This window comes from Motacilla alba, chromosome 5, assembly GCF_015832195.1.
Source record: "Motacilla alba alba isolate MOTALB_02 chromosome 5, Motacilla_alba_V1.0_pri, whole genome shotgun sequence".
Classification (NCBI taxonomy): Eukaryota; Metazoa; Chordata; class Aves; order Passeriformes; family Motacillidae; genus Motacilla; species Motacilla alba.
This window is the reverse complement of record NC_052020.1, coordinates 9,618,464-9,633,072: the sequence shown is the minus strand read 5'-3', so window position 1 is coordinate 9,633,072 and position 14,609 is coordinate 9,618,464.

Below are 14,609 nucleotides of genomic sequence, written 5' to 3'. Positions count from 1 at the left end.
GGGATGTTCCACACCAGGGATTTGGCATTGGCGATGGTCCCAATCCATCATCTTTCTGTTCATTTTCTTTTGGATGCTGCAGCCTGCTGGGCTGGGGCAGCTGTTCCTTTGCGTTTCTGTTTAATTTTCTGTATTCTGTTAATCCTCTGTGGAAATCTGCTTTTAATAAAAAGGCTCCTGAGGATATTGATGATGTCCCAGGTTCCTGGGATTCACAGGTGTGTGTTCAGACCAAGGATTGCTCTGGCTGCCAGCAGCTGCACCAATCTCCCAGGAATCTCAGTCTGGCTTTGTCTTTTCTCCCAGTTCTCCTCAGTTTGGGGGTGCAGCGCAGCCCTGCCCTGTGGATCTCCTAGAAGAGTTTTGGGGTTAAAAAGGTTCTTTTCTGTTCTGCAATATTTCTCTAGAACTTGATTAAAAGAATAATGTGTTGATGTGATCCTAATTGGTTCATTTGCATTGGTTAATTAAAGCAGATCATTGAGAAGGGGCTTGAGCACCCCTTGGTTGGAGCTGGCAGTTCTTCTTTATTGTCTCTTCATTCTTTGGATTTATTTGAATTATTTCTTAAGCAATTACTACAGTTAAGATACACGGTGAGGAGAGCAGCGTGGCTGCCCTGCTGGATTGGGAAATCCAAGTGCAATTCCCTGGAGACAGTGAGGGGATGGGGAGCTGAGCCTCAGGCTGGGTTTTGGCAGCAGGAATTGGGTGAGGAGGGGAGAGGGGAGATCCCCCAAAACTGGTTAAAGCCAATTCTGCTGGGTTTGGGTGCTCCCACCCCAAAGAAGGATCCTGGTTAAAAGGGGCTTGAGGAAGCAGCGGGATGTGCTGGGGGAGCTGTGCCGGAACCCCCAACTCCTGGCCAGGAATGCTGGGTGCTGCCAGACCTTTGGGACACTACGGAGGGGCTGTGCTGGGATCCCCAGATTCCAGCCAGGAATGCTGGGCGCTGCCAGACCTTTGGGACACTGCCTGATCCAGAGAGATTTCCCGTTATGTTCTCTCGTGCTCAGCCCCTGGCATTTCACTGGAGTCCCACAGGCTGGAAATCCCATGCGAACAGCTGGAGTCGCAGCCGATCGCACAGAAGCCAGTCCGGGAGAGGAAATGAGCTGTTCCGCGGATGGATTTTTCCCCATGTGTTTTAGAGCCGAACATCGCCCGCCTCTCCCACCCGCCTCGACCCCACAGCCTTTATTTTTGGGGTCTCTCTGTGAGAATTATCTGCCTACGCTGGATAAAAAATTCGGAAAATATTCCTGCGGCGCTGCGGGGACCGGCGGGGTCTGGAGGGTTCCGGGGCCGTGGCGGGGCCGCATCCGGAGCAGGAGCGGCAGCGCCGGGCTCCGCCGCAGCGCCCGTCCCGAGCGGCTCCTCCTGCCCGCGGCGAGCCCGGGCCCCATCCCAGCCCCGATCCCGCCCCGCTCCCCCGGCCCCGGGACCCGCAGCGGACACGGGCGGGACCCGGACCCGCAGCCCCGGTGCCGGTGCCGGAGCAGCCGCGGTTCGGCCCAGCCGGGAGGGGCGAGCCCGGCCCGGGGCGGAGCGGCGCGGCCGCCAGCGATGGCCCCGCCCCCAGGGCGGGAGGGGCGGGCCCGGGGCTTCGGGAGAGGCGGGGCCGGGCCGGGGGCGGGGCGGGGCCGGGCCCAGGGCGGGGCGGGCGCGGCTCAGGCGCGCGGGTCCCAGCGCGCCTGCGCGGGGCGGGGCCGAGCTCATTTAAAGCCCGGAAATCACCTGCGCCGCCATTTGCTCACTCGGAGCACGGTGTGGCGGCAGCTCCCTGTCCGCGCTCCCCAGGAGCGGCGCGGGGCTTCGGCTTCCCCTCCTGTCTCCCCTTCTGCCTCTCCTTCCTTCTCCCCGTGCTCCCCTGCTTTCTCCCCCCTTTCCCCCTCCTTCCTTCTCCCCGTGCTCCCCTGCTTTCTCCCCCTTTCCCCCTCCTTCCTTCTCCCCGTGCTCCCCTGCTTTCTCCCCCTTTCCCCCTCCTTCCTTCTCCCCGTGCTCCCCTGCTTTCTCCCCCTTTCCCCCTCCTTCCTTCTCCCCGTGTTCCCCTGCTTTCTCCCCCTTTCCCCCTCTTCCCTCTCTCCCCCAAACCCTCCCCGCCTTTCTCTCCAAATCCCCCACACTCCTTTCTCGCCTGTCCCTACCCGGTTGATTCCTTCTATCCGCCCTCTCTCCCTCTTCTGTTCTCGTTCCTTCTCCTCCCTTTCTGGCCATTGCCTTCTTCTCCCGCTTTCCTCCGCGCCCCGGTCCTCCCTCCCTATCCCTCCTCATCTCCTCCATCTCTCTTCTCTCCCCGTCCTCTGTGCCCTTGTCCGTGTTTCCCCCGCAGCCGCGGGGCTCGGGGCGCCGCAGAATAAAGCCCCGCGGGCCGGAGCGCGGCGCCCCCGCTGTCCCTGGAGCCCCCACACGGGGCCGGGCCCGCTCGGCGGGTCCCCCCATCCCGGTGCAACACACCGCCCGACAGCGCCGGGGCTCCGGCTGTCCCTACATCACACGGGGGGTCCCCGGGGCGGGGGGAGTTGGGGGGCTGGGGGTGGGGCGGGTTAGGCAGGGCCCCCTCCGGAGGAGGGGGTCCTGGGGAGGAGGGGGTTTGGGGAAGAGGGCCCCCTCCGGAGGAGGGGGTCCCTGGGAGGGGGTCGGGGCGGGCTCCCTCCGGAGGAGGGGGTCCGGGGAGGGGGCGGGGCGGAGGGGGACATTCCCCCCTCCTGTCTCCGCCTCCTCCTCCGGACCCCCTTCTCCGGACGGGGCTCCCCCCCCGGCCCCCTCCCCGGGACCCCCTGCTCCGGACCGGGGCCTGGGGCGGGTGGGGTGGGAGGGCGGAACGGGAGGGGCTGTTGGTCTGTGCGCGTATCTCTTGTGTGCGTTCACACTGCTGAGTGACGTGCCCCCCTCTGCTTCCCTCCCACCCCACCCGCACCCCCTCCCTCCCGGGCCCCGGTCCGGAGCAGAGGGTCCCGGGGAGGGGGCCGGGGGGAGCCCCGTCCGGAGAAGGGGGTCCGGAGGAGGAGGCGGAGACAGGAGGGGGGAATGTCCCCCTCCGCCCCGCCCCCTCCCCCGGACCCCCTCCTCCGGAGGGAGCCCGCCCCGACCCCCTCCCAGGGACCCCCTCCTCCGGAGGGGGCCCTCTCCCCCAAACCCCCTCCCCCCCTCCCCCACCGGGACCCCCTCCTCCGGAGGGGGCCCTGCCTAACCCGCCCCACCCCCAGCCCCCCAATTCCCCCCGCCCCGGGGACCCCCAGTGTGATGTAGGGACAGCCGGAGCCCCGGCGCTGTCGGGCGGTGTGTTGCACCGGGATGGGGGGACCCGCCGAGCGGGCCCGGCCCCGTGTGGGGGCTCCAGGGACAGCGGGGGCGCCGCGCTCCGGCCCGCGGGGCTTTATTCTGCGGCGCCCCGAGCCCCGCGGCTGCGGGGGAAACACGGACAAGGGCACAGAGGACGGGAATAGGGGGACAGAGAGGGTGGTTGGGGCGGGTCAAGGATGGAGGGCAGGTGGGGGGGTCGGGGCATGCAGGGAGAGGAGCAGGGGCAGGTGGAGTGGCGGGGGCAGGACGGGCGGAGGATGGGGAACGAGGATGGAGCACAGGCGGGGGGGTCAAGGTGAAGAGAAGGAAAGAGCAGGAAAGAAAACAGGGGGAGGTGGAGAAGGAGGAGGAAGGGTGAAGGATGGAGGGGGATGATTGAGGGCAGGTGAGGAGGAACTGGGGGGAAGGGAAGTAGGATGAGGGGGCAGGTGGGAGCCGGGGACGGAAGGAAGCATGGAGGAAGGAGGAGGTGTGTAGGGTTGGTGTGTGCAGGGGAATGGGGAGAGGGGGGTAGGGGGGACCGGCCCGGGAGGGACCGGCCAGGGGGGTAGGGAGGGGAGGGCTAGGGGGGAGAGGGAGGGGGGGGGTAGGGGGGGGAGGGTGTAGGGGGTGGGGGAGGGGAGGAAAGGAGGGAGAGAGGGGAGATATGATAGGAAAGGAGGTAAAGAAAAGCGTAAAGAAAAGAAATAGGTACAGAGATGAGGAGCCCACGCGAACGCAGCCTCCCCCACCGAGCGCCGAGGGGGCAAATGGCTCCTGAGGCGATTCCCGGCGCTTAAATCCTCTCGGCCCCGCCCCGCGCAGCCGCTCTGGGGCCCCGCGCACCTGAGCCGGCCCCGCCCCTCACACCTGAGCCGGCCCCGCCCCTCACACCTGGGCCGGCCCCGCCCCTCACACCTGAGCCGGCCCCGCCCCGTCCGCGCCCGTAAATCCCGGCGGATCCGCGCCCGCTGCGCTCTGTGCGGTGGATGCTCATCCCGGGATGCGGTGGGGCCGTCGCTCGTAGTGCTGTGCGGAGTTTGGGGCGCTGAGGTGAGGCCGGGAAGGGGATCGGGGCTTGGGGATTCGGGTCCAGGTCCTGCCGGTGTTTGCTGGGGGTTCCGGGAGGAGTGGGCTGCGACTCGTGGAGCCGTAAAACCGGGACGGGATTGGGGCAGGGATCGGGACAAGCACCGCCGCGGGAAGGAGGAAGCGCTCCGGGATGGTCGCTGGGGCCGAGCCCAGCACTGTCGCTCCTGCTCCGGCTGGCGAGGGGCTGGGGCCCCGCCGGTGCTTCGGGCAGGTCCCGCTGCGGCCGTGGGGAGCCGGGGCTGTGCCGGTGCCGGCCCCGCAGCAGGGCGGCGCTCTCCCGGAGCGGGCGCTGGCCGGCGCTGGGAGCGGGCGGGGCGCGGGGAGCGCCCGTGCGGCCCCGGGACCCCTCAGGCCCCGCCACTCCCTCAGCGCCGCCGCCCGCGGGCGCCCCCTGCCGGACGCGGAGGGCGCTGCGAGCGCGGCGGCCCCGCTGGGCACCCCCGGGGCGCGCTCCCGCCGCCCCCGGTGCGCGCGCCCGGCCCGGCCCCGCCCGCGGGAGCGCGGAGCCGCCTCAGCCCCGGCGCCCCCGAGGCCACCGCGCCCCCGCGCAGAGCGGCGCCCGGTCCCGTGCCCGCGCTCCCGGGGCTCCCGCCCGCCGCGCCCCCGCGGAACGAGCGGGGCTGCATCGCCGCGGGCCGGAGGAGCCGCTCCGGGCCGCGCGCTGGAGCTCCTGCTCCGACTGTGCCCGGTGCGGGACGGGCCCCACTGGGGCTCGGTTCTGCTCGGGCCGTTCATTTGTACCTGCTAAGTGAGACCTGATCCTCTCTCTCCTTTCTCCCACTTTCCCTGTGGTTTATGCTCTCTAATGCAAAAACTCCTGGGTTTAAAATGCCAGTGAAAACTGTTTATTCTTTTTTTCCAGAGCACAGGACATTCTCTGTTGGAAAGAGCCACGAGGATCATCAAATCAAATAATGGCAAGCGACAGGCCCGTGTGGGTGTTAAACTCGGAATCTTGGCCTTCTCAGCACCCTGCTCCAAGCACCTGAGCCAATCTCAGGGTCACAAGGAAGGTCCTGCCTAGGATGGGAATGGCTGGTGCCAGCAAAGGAATTCCTATGTAAAATCAGCAAAATGTTCTGTTAATGGTGCTTTACACACCAGCCTCTGGAATGGCTCTGCGGTAGAACTGGCTGGCACCTGACATGACAGTACAAAACTCTTCCCATAACCCTGATTTCCTGCCCTTTCCAGCATTTCCCTGGTGGCTGTAAAGGTGCTTGTGCCATGTCCCTCTCCAGGGAGAAAGGAGCAAGGCCAGTCCTGAGGGCTCCCTTGGTCCCAGCCCTGAGCTCTGCTGGAGAGTGTCGGGGCTGCTCCTGCCTGCACAGGGGCGTTTCCTGCGGGTGAGCGCTCACTGCCCAAAATCTCGCTGGGGGCTGAGCCCGGGGCTGCTCCTCGGGCCCAGAGCTGCCCGGAGCCCCCGGGGACTCCTGCTCCCTGCCAGGAACGTTCCCGGTGCTCCCTCCGGGTGTCCCAGCTGGCCGGGAACGCGGGGCGGGAGGAGGCCGAGCCCCAGGGAGGGAAGCAGCCCCTCTTGCCCTCGGTACCCGCAGGGGAGGAGCCGTGCCTCAGTGTCCCGCCCGGGGCAGGCAGCGCCCAGCGCATCCCGGGGACGGGCGCTGGGATGCCCGGGCAGCGCTGGCACGGACACGGATCGACGGCTGCCCGCGGCTCCTCGGCCAGGGGCTGCTCTGAACGGGCCCCCGGCACTGCTGCAGCCCGGGCAGAGCCCGCTGACACCCCAAAACCACCCCAGGGAACAGCTGCCATTGCCCGGGAGCGCCGGCACGCTGCCTTTGCACAGGAGCTCAGACAGCAATGCCCGGTGCCCACCTCCTGGAGCTCCCACACACCCAGCAGGTGTGTCCCAGGCACCCCCAGTGCCTTCCCTTCCAGCCTGGGGACATCCTCCAGCAGCAGCAGAGTGAAAGCCAAGGGAGTTTCCCTCAGGGAAATTCAATTCCAAGCAATGCCCTCGGAGATGCCTCAAAACAAAAGGTCAGAGTGAGATGAAGTGTTGCTTGGATGAAGGTTGGAGTTTTTCAGGGAGCCAGCTGGAGCTGCAGAGCTGATGGGAAGCTTGCACAGGTGGGTCACGCTGCAGGTGCCCTGAAGGCAGGGATGTGCATCCCTTTCCTCAGGGAAAAGAGCTCCCAGAGGCCACTCCCGAGGCTCTGGATGAGCTCAGCTTCTGCAGGGAGAGATGTCCTCCCCTGGGCCCGGGGGCAGCCTCAGCACGGCCGGGAGCGCGGCCGGCCACGCCTTCTGCTGCTGGAAAACATCTGCTGGAGCCGAGCTCAGGGCTGGAGCCCGCTGAACTCGAGGGAACTCTGTCAGGTGTCCCCAGGGACGTGGGTGGGGCTAGGGATGAATGATAGCAAAGGGTTATAAACAGCAAACGCCAGGGAACAGCAACCTGTCCTTGTCCTGAGCCCTCTGAGCTCCCCTGGAGCCTCTGCTGGCTCCTGGCACAGCTGCTGTTCCATAGGCAGCTCTGTGTGGGAATATCCATGCTGCACGAGGCACTGTGAGGTTATTCCAGCAGGGAATTCTGGGCTCCAGCTCTGATTCGTCTAAACAGCAAAGCTGAACCCCAAATCTGGGCACCGCACAGGGAACAATCTTTGTGCTGCCCTGTCAGCCAAAGCCCCTGGGCTGGAACATTTCAGCAGCCAAATGTGTGGAATTCTCTAAATCCCAGCAAGCAGCTTTTTGTCCTCTGTATATTAGCTATTTTTAAAACCAAAAACCACACAAGTTTTGTCTGTCTCATCCACTAAATGCTCCTTCTGTCCCCTACAAAGTATATCAGATATTTTCTCAAAAATACTTCTAGATCATTTCAAGTTTTACCCCAAGGTCTTCCCTACATGTCTACTACTAGTTACCTCATTTTTACCTCAAAATACTAATTCTCTATCCTGGAAAAAACACCAATCTCTACACCCAAAATTTGCATTACCTGTCCACAAATGATTACCTCAGTTTACCTCATGATGATCATTGTCTTGCCTGGGGAATATTTCACATTCCCCCACAAATATTCCCTGTCCTCTTCTGATTTCCTCGCCTTTTACAAGTGGAAAGGAAAGGATCCTTTCTCTACTCTGGAGATTACCACAAGATTTACCCTAAAACTTTTCCCTACCTGTCCTCTACCTATTATCCCATTTCCCACTCAGTATTTTCATTCTTTACCCCAAGGAGGCTTTCAGTTTTTACCCCCCCAGTAATTTCCCTGTCCATAACCATTTAACTCAGTTTACCCCATCTCTGCTACAGATCACCTCAGATTTTACCCCTGAAATTTTCCCTGCCTCTCCACCACTGAGTACTTCATTTTTATCTCAAAATATTAATTTTCTACCATGGAGATTCCCTCAAGTTTTACCCCCCAAATTTATCCACCTGTCCACAGCAGTTTTACCTCAGGATGTTCCTGCTCTTCCCAAAAGATAATCTCATATTTTACCCCCTCAATATTCCCTACCTGCCCAGTGCTGATTACCTCCTATTTACCTCAAAATATTAATTCTTTCACCCACAGATTAGCTCAGATTTTATTACCAAAATGCCCATTTTATTTCCTCTATACTAACTAGGTTTTAAAACCAAAACCACACAAGTTATGTCTGTCTTATCCCCAAATTCTGTCTCCTACACATCACATCTGTTTTTCTCAAAAACATTTCTTCTTACACATTAGCTCAGGGTTTGCCCCCCTAAATTCTGCCCAGCTGGTCTACTCCTGATCACTTCACTTCTACCTCAATATTTCTACAGATCTTCTCAAGTTTTACCCCCAAAGTTTCCTTGCTTAGCCCCAGTGACTGCCTCAGTTTATGTCAGTGTTCACTCTCTCCCTCGAGATTTACTCCAGTTTTACTCCCAAATTTTTCCTTACCTGTCCCCAGTTTATTACCTCATTTTTACCTTAAAATATTTATTCTCAACCTTGAGATTATTTCGTTATTCCCCTACTTGTCCGCTACTGATTCTCTCATTTTCCCTTCACTATATTTTCTACCGTGTAGCTTCTCTCACGATTTATCCCCTAATTTTCCATCTGCCTACTACTGATCATCTCATTTTTACCTCAAAATGGTCATTCTCTGCCCTACAGATTATTTTTGCCCCTCAACACTTCCCCATCTGCCCACAACTGGTTACCTCAGTATGTTCAGGCTCTCCCATAGAAATTATCTCAGATTTAGCCCCCACATTTTCCCTACATGCTCAGTACTCATCACCTCATTTTTTCCCTCAAAGTGTTCCTTCTCTACTCTTAAGATTTTGTCAAGCTTTGCCTCCAAAATTTTCCTTGTCTGCTACTGAATACCTCATTTTTCCTCCAATATATTCACCTGTCCCCTACAGATTACATTGAGTTTTACCCCCCCAAATTTTCCTTCCTGTACAATATTGATTAACTCTTTTCTACTCCAAAAATTTGCATTCTCTCCCCTAAACTTCACCTCAGCTTTTCCCTCAAAATGCCACCTCGCTTCCCTTGACATCCCCTCACATTTTCCTACACAAACAGTTCTTGTGTCCCCTCTCAGCTGCCCCAGGTGTTCAGCTAAAAATGTCACCTCTGTCCCCTCTGAGTTATCCCAGGTTTTCCCAGTTTGGAGCTGCAAGGAATTCAGGCAGGGCAAATGACAGCAGGGCACAGCTGTAAACTCAAAGGCAGAAAGAGAAGATCTACCAGCAAAGGGGAAAGGTTTCAGAAAACATTTCTGCAATGAATAATTAATAATTATTTCCAATTCCCCAGTGAGAAGAACATGAACTCACAACCATTAAGGCCTGGCAGTTCCTGCAGTGAGAGCTCAGTGCACATCCAAGAGGCAATTCCAGCTCTGAAAGAAAGAAAAGAAGAAGAAAAAGGTGATTTCTTCTCCTTCAGAGTTATTTCAAGTTCCCAGACCCAAACCAACCTCTGCCCTTGATTTTGGCTGGGTGAATCCTGAGCAGTGGGCACAGGTGCTGTCATTGATGCTGGTGGCAGTGATGCTTTCTGGGGAAATCAGCTGCTTCCCAAAGCCCACTGCCTGCCCCATGCCTGATCTGCACAGGAGAAAACCTCTTGCATGAAGGGATTTTGCTCCATCCCATCCCATCTGCCCAGGCTGTTCCGTGAGGATGTTGCTGGAGGGGCTTTCCTAAAGCAGCACCTCTGGGAAGCAAAGGGCTATGGAAGACATGGAGTGGGAGTTTACAATAATAGTAATAACAGTAACAATAGCACCAGTGAGATCAATAACAACAACAATAACAACAGCAATAATAATAAGGAAAAGCAGCAAAGGGAGCAGCAATAATGCCAAGGTAGCAGGGAGGATGCTGAGCTTTAAACGAGGTTTGAGTGAGGCAGCAGCTCCTGGGCTCTCTGAAGCACAGCTCCAGGTCTGGCATTCCAGGAGCAGTGCAAATTCCCACTGTCCAGTCCCTGGATTTGCCTCCTGCCAGCACTGGGCACCTTGGCCATGCTTGGCTTGAGTGCTCCAGAGCTGCTGCCTCAAGGGATTGGGAAAATGGGCATTTAAAGCCCTTCCCCCAGGGCTGGCTCCCAGCTCTGGCTGGGGAAAGCACTGGGCACCTCTGGCATTTCAAGGAAATCAGTTTCCATCATGGTGAAGATACACGGAATAAACCCAGGGCACATCAATAAACCTTTCTCCACAAGGACAGCCCCAGGGAATACACAATCATTCCTCTGCCTGGTCAAACAAACCAGCAGCCAGATTTTGGGGAGACACTCCAGTCTCTTGTCTCCCTCCCTGGCTGTAAAACACCTGCAGAGGCTTTGGAGCTCACACAAGCTTGTCAGGATTTGGATATTTCATTTAAATTCCATCCATATACTGAGGAATTGGAAGTGTCCTAAAGGCACCTCCAGTCACACTTTAAGCCCTCTACCACCGATGGATTGGGATGTTCTTTTGTTAGGAACACCGCATCTCTGCTTCTCTAGGCATCTCCATGGGGGAGATAAGTCAAGCTCCCTGCTAGGAAATGACTCCAGCTCTAGGAAACTACTGTGACACAGACCAGAGGAACACCTTCAAAGGAAACGCACACCCCGCAGCAGCCAAAACCATCCCATTTCTGATTTTACCTGCTCTCCAGGTGCTCTGCCAGAGCTCCCGCCAGCCGTTCCCATTCTCAGGCAGCACTAGGGAAAGTACTGACAATGTCGACGAGACCGAGGAGTCAGAAGTGTTCTTGGCTGCAGAATCGGAAAGCAAGGGTTCAGATGCGCTTTGCGGTGCCTCCTGAACCAAATTCGATTGCAGACCCATCCTGCCGCTCATCCAGAACCTGCCCGCTCCTGCTTTTTCTCCGCCTCAGGGCCGTGGGGCCGGGCGCTGCAGTGCCGGGCGCTCCCACACGGCGGCAGCACTGAGACACGGGAGGGAATGCCCCCCCCACAGCCCGACATGAGCGGACTGCGCACGCGCAAGACCCTGGCTGCAGTACCGCGCTCCGCCCGCAGAGGGCAGCACGCGCGCGCCGCCGCCGCGCCGGTCCCCCCGCGGGTGGAGCCGCTGGAAAAGGGAATTTTTGGGCACTAAAAAGGGAAATTCTGCACCAGGAGACAGCATCGGTGCATTGCAAGGCTTCCTCTTAGCGCTCCTCCAACCATTCGTACACGGAAGGCCACGATTTTCCCAGTACCTGCTGGAAAAATGAAAATATTCCTCGTCTTCTGCGTGCTCCCAGTTGAGGAATAAATACCTGCTCCCCATGTCCCAGGAGGAGCTGGTCTAGGTGAAAGCACGAGGAATAAGAGCCAGGCCGTGTCTCACCTCACTGTGCTCTAGATGTGACTCTTCATTTAAAGATAAAAAGATAAATTCAGGCTCCGTCTTGCTGCTCACGAGGGAGAGATCAACAGCTCCTAAAATCCCACTCTGTGACAGGTAGAATAAGTAAACATTGATTTTTCTCCAGGATAACATTAATCACAGCTTGACAGAGTTACACCAGAGAGTAAGCCGAGGGTAGGCACCGCAGGCTCCTGCCAAATGGATCCAAACCTGGAAATCATCATTATTGGATAAACCTTGGCTGAAGGGCTGAGTCTCATCCCCACAACCTGACATCCTTTTTCAGCTGTCCCAGAAGCCACGTGTCTGCTCTCCCGGTGCTGTAATGAGGATTCAGAGCTGCTTTTCATCACCCACGAGGAGAGCCGGAGGCGAGGGGACACCGGGATGGTGCTGGAGATGTCACAGATAATGAAAATCGAGCGGTCTGGGGGCTGAGTCCTCCCCGGGGGCAGCCTGCACCTGCCTGGGTCTGGAAATCTGCCCTGTCAGAAAACGGACTTCAATGTTTTGATTAATCCAAGTTCAGCCTCGCTTTTTCTTACTCGATGAATCCTTGCTCGGTGTGAAGGACTGGAGACAAAAGGGAAATGAATTCAGTTAAAGAGCAGGGATCAGATTTCATCCCTGCTGAGAGCCTGGTGCCTGGTCTGCCCTCGGTGTGGAATATCCATCCCTGTCCTCCTGGGGTAAGGATCTCCATTGTGGCACCTGCTTTCCTACTGAAATTCCGTGAGATCCTTGTGCAGGGCAGTAGAGGACCTTCCATAGGATTCACCAGCCTATGCAGCCTGGCCTTGGACACTGCCAGGGATCCAGGGGCAGCCACAGCTCCTCTGGGCACCCTGTGTCACCAGCCTCCCAGGGAAGGATTTCTTCCCTCTACCAATACAAACATCCCTGGAGGAAGATTCTGGCTCCTCTTTCCTCCCGGGTGCAGCTGGAGCAGGTTTTCACATGCTGTGACGTCTCAGGTGGAATTAGATGGATCAGGTAGCCCAGAGGAGGATGTGCCATGTCCCAGTGAGGCCCGCAGACGGTGACACAGAATCCTGGAATGGTTTGGGAATTGGTTACTTTGGAAGCAGCTCCCTGAGAGGAGACCTGCGCTGATAAATAAACACAATTAGTTAAATTCAATCAGTTTCAGAAAGTTAAATGGAAACTTGAGGATTGATTTCCTACTTCTAAATACATATATGACATATTTGTAATTTTCATTTTATATATTAACAAACATATAAAAATAATTTCAATATATTCGTTTAACATATAAAGAAAATATTTACATATAATTTCTTTTTATGTATAAGGTCTTTTTTTCTTAGAAATAGCTAATTATATATCTACAAATTTATCTCTTGGAATATGTAACTGATCTATAGGCATCACAGGGAATTAAAAAGAATTGATGTAGGAAATCAAGATTCAGGGGTTGGGAGACAGCCCAGGGTTTGGAGAAGTGTTCTGACTGCAAATTGGGATAAAGGGAAAACCCTTCAGGAACTCTCTTGCTGCTGCAAATTATTTTTACACTTCCTTGTGATGATTACAGTCTGAATTTAAGCCCTTGAGCTCAAACTGACTCTTCAGCCTGTGCCCGGAGCATGCCTGCTCTGAATAAATCCCGCATTTCCCACGTGACTGTGTCACCCTGCCACCCTTCACCATCCAGGCAGCAAGTGGAGAAATCCATACCATTTTTCCATAAAAAAAAAGAAGTTTAAAATAGATCAGATGAGTCAAAGCCCCCAAACACATTGTTGCCTCCACCAGGGGAACCTGTGGTGACTCATTCAGAGCCTCCAAGGAGAGAGGATGAGTCCTGGGCTGAGATGACTCAAGTCCTGAAACCTGGCAGCAGGAATAATCCGAAAACTGCAGCTGGGGTGGAAAATCAGCCTTGGAAAGAGACACACTGGAGAGGAGATGGTGTGGGAGGTTTGGACAGCATCGGGAGGCTTGGAGGCACCAAGGAGCTGGGTGCATCTGAGTCCAGCACGCAGAATTATGGAATCCTGGAATGGGTTGGCTTGGAAGGGATCCTAAAGCTCATCTTGTTCCCCCCCTGCCTTGGGCAGGGACACCTTCCACTCTCCCAGGCTGCTCCAAGCCCCGTCCAGCCTGGCCTTGGACAGCTGTGCCAGGGCCAGAGAAGCTGCAGATGCCCTGTCCCTGGAAGGGATGAGATCTTGCAGGGGGGACGGAGATGTTCTTATTTAGGGCCAAATAAATACAATAACAAATACAATAACACCATGCCTTAATTTTCCACGTTAATTAGCGTTGCGTTAAATTGACAACAGACACCGTTGAAGTGATTTCCAATCAATTTGGGTCAATTAAAATGAGACCAGCGTTCCTGATTGCAAGTTCATCCACGTGCAGCTTCAAGGGAAAACCACTCCCCTCCTAATCCAACTTATGACCTTTCCTATCCAGCAAAAAATTGTCCCAAAACCACTTAAAGTCCCACCCTTCAGTTAATGGCAGCTTGAGCCAAGACACTCACAGGTCCTTGAGCTGAAGTCCTCGAGCCCCATCACTCGCCAGAACCAGGAAGTTTTTCCTGTTCCATCCTCTAAAGTGGCTGGAAGATTTTAACTTTTACACCTTCCCCACGTGAGCAGTCGCCAAAGGGTCTCTGAAGCACCTGAAAAGAGAAGGAGCCTTCCCCAGAGGCCTTGGGATCCATCCTGGGGTTTTAGGGCTGGGTTCCCCTGGCTCATTGGAACGGATGCCCGCAGAGGCGGAGCGATGCCGCTCACGGGCACAAAGGTGGCAGCAGGAGGGAAGCAAAATCAAACTGGTTTGTTGGAGACTTGAGCCTGAAAGATTTTTTAAAAATTCTTCTCTGTTTCTACTTTACCTTTTATTGTACATAATTATATTTGTATAATGTGTCTTTTATTCATTATACAGGGGAGGGGAAAAAAACCATTAAGTAATGGGCATATTGAAGGAAATTACTGCTTTACCTCAGCAATTATCGATTTTCTTTCGTACTACACATTCCCCAGAGCAAATGGAACCTGGAATTGTTTGGATTGGAAGGGACCTTGAAGACCATCCAGTTCCATCCCCTGCCATGGGTATGGACACCTTTTACTAGACCAGGGTGCTCCAAGCTCTGGCCAATGCAGCCTTGGACGCTTCCAGAGTATAACCTTACCTGCTGAAATTCTCTTCCTCTTTTCTCAATCAGGGCTTTAAAAATTAAAGAAGAAAATTAAAAATTAATGAATAAACTAAATAAAGAGCCAACTGCTGCTCAGGAGCTGCCCACTCTTACCTAAGAGATACGTGTGTTTCTGGTTGAAATGAGTATTGTCACTTCCTGCCTTCTCACTTCCCTCTTGACCCCGCCGTGCCAGCTGCTCACTGCTCCCTGCGAAA